The sequence below is a fragment of the Penaeus monodon genome, chromosome 2 (genome assembly GCF_015228065.2).
Source record: "Penaeus monodon isolate SGIC_2016 chromosome 2, NSTDA_Pmon_1, whole genome shotgun sequence".
Taxonomy (NCBI): domain Eukaryota; kingdom Metazoa; phylum Arthropoda; class Malacostraca; order Decapoda; family Penaeidae; genus Penaeus; species Penaeus monodon.
The window spans coordinates 4,715,240-4,720,239 of NC_051387.1; positions in this window are offsets into that span (position 1 = coordinate 4,715,240).

A 5,000-nucleotide genomic window follows, 5' to 3' on the forward strand; every position below is an offset into this window, starting at 1 on the left:
CTCTCTCTCTCTCTCTCTCTCTCTTTTATATATATATATATATATATATATATATATATATATATATATATATATATAAAAACAACAATAATTCCATATAACAACATTAAGATATACCTTCAATGATAAAAAAATAAGAGTATTATCATTATTAGTTATAATGATAATAATAATGAGTAACATGACATTGATGATCTTAATGACAATGAAGAAAACAATAATAATAAAGAAATAGAAAACGTTAATGATGATGACTATGTGATGAAAATGTTAATCATAACAATATAAAAATATAAAATTGTTAATCATAACAATATAAAAATGTTAATCATAACAATATAAAGTTTTTAATCATAACAATATAATATTTTTTATTTTTTAATCAATATTTTTTAATCATAGCAATATAAAAATGTTAATCATAACAGCATAATGTTTTGATAACATTTACATCGTAATTAAAAAGTCAAGATATCTCTTCACCTTTTTTTTTTAATTTTCAACTTTTCTCAATCTTTGTATTTCTTCCTTACAATCTCTCCCCGTCTCTTTTATCTCCCTTTTATCTTCTATTCTTTACTGGTTCCTTTTTCATCGGTCTTTCTTTTGGTGTATATTGCTTTTATCTTTGGGAAAGAAAGATATACGAAGGAGGAAGGGAGATGAAGAGAGAGAAAGGAGAAGATGAGAACGAAGAGAAAGAGAGGGAATGAAGTAGAGAGAAAAAAGATAGATAGAGAAACGAATAAGATAAAATAGATATATGAATAGAGATAGAAATATAGAGAAGTTGATAAAAAAACGAGATAGAAATATAAAATTGACCAAAAGAACGATAGAAATATAGATAAAAAAAAATATATATATAGATTAGTTTTAAAAAGTTGACAGACAAAAAAAAAAAAAAAAAAAAAAAAAAAAAAAAAAAAAAAAAAAAAAAAAAAAATAAAGACACGTGATAGGGATCATACATACCCCCCCCTATTCTTACCCCCTCCCATTCCCCTCCCTCCCCCCTCCCTTCCCCATGAAATACCCCCACTTTCGCACGCCGCGCTCGAGAAGGATCCACGCCCCATTGGCTCTGCAGCTCCACCGGTCGTGTGTTAGGAAAAAGATATCTTTTTCCCCTCCCCCTTCTCCCCTCCCCTCCTTTCCTCTCCCCCTTCTCCCCTCCCCTCCATTCCCCTCCCCCCACTCCTCCCTCTTTTCCCCTCCCCTCCTTTCCTCTCCCCCTTCTCCCCTCCCCCCTCTCCTCCCTCTTTTCCCCTCCCTCCTTTCCCCTCCCCCCCTTTCCTCCCCCCCTTTCCTCCCCCCCTCCTCATGCTCTCATTCCAACATTTTCCAATTCCTTTTCTTCCCTTTTCGTTTTTCCTATCTCTTCCTTATTTATCTTTTTCATCTTCTTCATTCCCTCATTCCATCATTTCCCTCTTTCTCATTCCATCATTTCTCCATTCCTCTTCTTCTCTTTTCGTCTCTCCTATCTCCTCCTCATTCCTCCTTTCTCTCTCCCTCATTCCATCATTTCCCCGTTTCTCCTTCTCCCTTTTCGTCTCTCCTATCTCCCCTTCATTCCTCCTTTCTCTCTCCATCATTCCATCATTTCCCCGTTCCTCCTTCTCCCTTTTCGTCTCTCCTATCTCCCCTTCATTCCTCCTTTCCTTCTCCCTCATTCCATCATTTCCCCGTTCCTCCTTTTTCCCTTTTCGTCTCTCCTATCTCCTCCTCATTCCCTTTTTCTTCCCCCCTATCTCCTCTTCATTATCCCTTTCCCTTTCTCCTCCCATTCCTCATTCCCTTATTCCTCTATTTTCCAATTGCACTTTTATCCAATCTATTTATTCTTTATTTCCTCATTTCCTATTTTCATCCATTCTATATATTCCTTATTTCTCCTTCTCCCCTTTCACTTTCATCTCTTCTGTCTCCCTGTTTCTCCATTTCGTCTTCCCCCTTTTCATCCTTCCTATCTCCTCTTCCCTATTCTCCCATTCTCCATTTCCTCTCTTCCCATCTTCATTCTTTCTGTCTCCTCTTTATTTCTCTATTTCTCCTTTCAACCTTCGTCTCTTCTATCTTCTCCCTATTTCCTTTTCTCCCTTCCCTTTTCGTCCTTCCTATCTCCTCCCCATTCCCCTATTTTCTCTTTATCCTCTCTCTCCTCTTTATTCCCCCATTCCTTCCTCCTTTTCCCTTCATCCTTCCTATCTCCTCCCAGAATTCCCATTTCCCTATTCCTTATTTTCCTTTTTATCCATCCTCCCCTTTTCCGCATTTCCCTATCCCTATTTCTCTTTTATCCCTCCTCCCCATTTCCGCATTTCCCTATCCCTATTTCCCTTTTATCCATCCTCCCCATTTCCCAACTGTCTCCTTCCCTTCTAAATTCTTCCCTATTTCCCCTTCCCCATTTCCATATTATCCTCCATCTACCCATTTCCCCATTTCCCCCTTTCATCCTTTCTGTCTCCGCCCTATTTCTCCATTTTCTTTCTTGCCATTTTCATCCTTTCTGTCTTCTCTTTATTTCTCCATTTCCTCTCTTCCCATTTCCCCATTTCTTCATTCCTTCCCATCCCCCAATACCTCTCCTTCTTCTTCTTCTTCTTCTTCTTCTTCTTCTTCTCCTTCTTCTCCTTCTTCTTCTTCTTCTTCTCCTTCTTCCCTTTCCCTTATCCCCCATAAAAAAAAATAGAAATAAATAAAATAAAAAAAATAGTAAAAAAAAAGAAAAAGAAAAAAAGGGGAAAAAATGAATTGAGATAAAGATAGATCGGAAAAAAAAAAAAAAAAAAAAAAAAAAAATATATATATATATATATATATATATATATATATGTATATATATATATATAGTAATCGGAAACTGCCATGACAAAAGTTAATGAACCGAATCCCATAAAGCAAGCGGCCATGCGTGGGGGGGGGGGGGAGGTAGGGGAAGATAGGGAGGGAGGAGGGAAAGGGAGGGGGAGGTGGGGGAAGGAGGGGGAGGAGAAAGGGGGAAGGGGAAGGGGCGGAGGAGGAGATGGGGAGAGGAAGAGAAGGGGAGGGGAAGGGAAGGGGTGGAGAAAGGGGAAGGGGAAGGGGCGGGGAAGGGAAGGGAGGGGGACGGGGAAGAGAAGGGGAGGGGAAGGGAAGGGGGGGGACGGGGAAGAGGATGGGGAAGGGAGGGAGACGCGGATGGGGGAAGGAGAAGGGTGATGTGAGGGAAAGGGAGAGAGGGGACTGCAGAGTGGGGAATAGGGGAATAGGGGAGGAGAGGAGAGGGGAGGGGAGGGGGAGGGAATTCACCCGTCAAAGGATGCTATAACGTGATAAAGCCGCAGTATTTGTGACACCCAGAAAGGTGAATTACCAGCGGGCGTGTGGATATCAGTGGCTGTGACTCGGGTGGGCGATTTGGTGGGCGGGTTGGGGCGTGGGTGGGTGGGTTGGGGCGTGGGCGGGTGGGTTGGGGCGTGGGTGGGTGGGTTGGGGCGTGGGTGGGTGGGTAGGCAAGGCGGGGGAGGGAGGTGAGGAAGAAGAAGGGGAGGAGGAGGAGGAGGAGAAAGAGCAGGAGGAGGAAGAGGAGGAGGAGAAAGAGGAGGAGGAACAGGGGGAGGAGGAGGAGGAGGAAAAAGAGGAGGAAGAGGAGGAGGAGGAGGAGGGGAAGTCGGGTAGCGTGCACACTGGAATGCGTGTGTGTGCACAGCTCGATGGATATGTAAAGAAAAGTCGATTAATAGTATTATATTGGGGATGAAAATGCAAGAATATGGAATTACGTCGACATGGAGGAAATGGACGCTAGATTATAATAGATAGAGTCGATAGACGCACAGATAGATTGATCGATCGATATCGCCACATAGAAAGATTGATTAATAGAGAAATTTATGTTAGTAGACAAAACAAAAAGAAAAAAATGGAATATAGATATGATAAAGACTATAAATATATCTAGACATCCAGACAAATGTAGATAGATAGGGATATAAGCTGCTAGATAGATAGATGAACGGATAAACAAATAAAGTAACGCGGAGGGAAAGAGGATAGCATGACAGATGTAATAGCAATAAAGAAACCTCATATATGGAAGTTTTAACACGCTTGGCCACTTCCAATATGATAACCCACCCCTTTCATGGGCTATATTGCTCTCTTCTTGTATACATATATCCTTCTCTCCCTCCCTTTTTTATCTATCTTTTATTTCATGCCTCGTATTCCACGCTCCGTCGCCCCGGGAGTACCTAAACGTGAACGAAATGTCACCACGAGTCCATTCAGAGCTAAAATTTCGTCACCCTGTGGCCATTCGCTTCGGGAAAAATGGCGGGAAAATTTGAGATCGGGATCAGCTCTGGGACATCTATTGCATCGTTGTGTATCAGATAAATCCTCGGTAATTGATACTTATCGATGATTCACATTCAATTCGGTTGATGATAACTGCATTTTTGTATGCCCATAAAACTCGATAACGCGAAAATATGCAATATCACTGAAAAGGCTTTGTGCTCGAATCCCACAGTAGCCAGAACGGCGCGCCACCTGTCCACGCCTCATCGGGGGTTTCGGATTAGTCTGGTATAAACTAATGGCGAATAAACAGATTAAAATATAAATCATCGTCACCTGATTTTAATTTGAATAAAGGAAAAAAAAAATTCACTTTGTTTATTGAGTCGAATTTATCAAGCAATCAAGGGGTTAAGCAATACCGGAAGGAGAGTACACGTTAAAAGCGATTGCGAGATAGATATATTGATGGATAGGTAGACAGAGAGGTTGATAAATAGGCAGGCACAATAGAATATGGATAAACGGATAGATAGGCAAACAGAAAGAATGAGACAAAATAAAGAGAGATAATGAGAGAGTGATTTAATAAGGTATAGAAAGAGAGAGGGATATAGGTAGATATATAGATAGATATAGATTGATAGACAGATGGATAGAAAGACTGACAGACAGACAGACAAACAGACAGATAGCTAGATAGACAGATA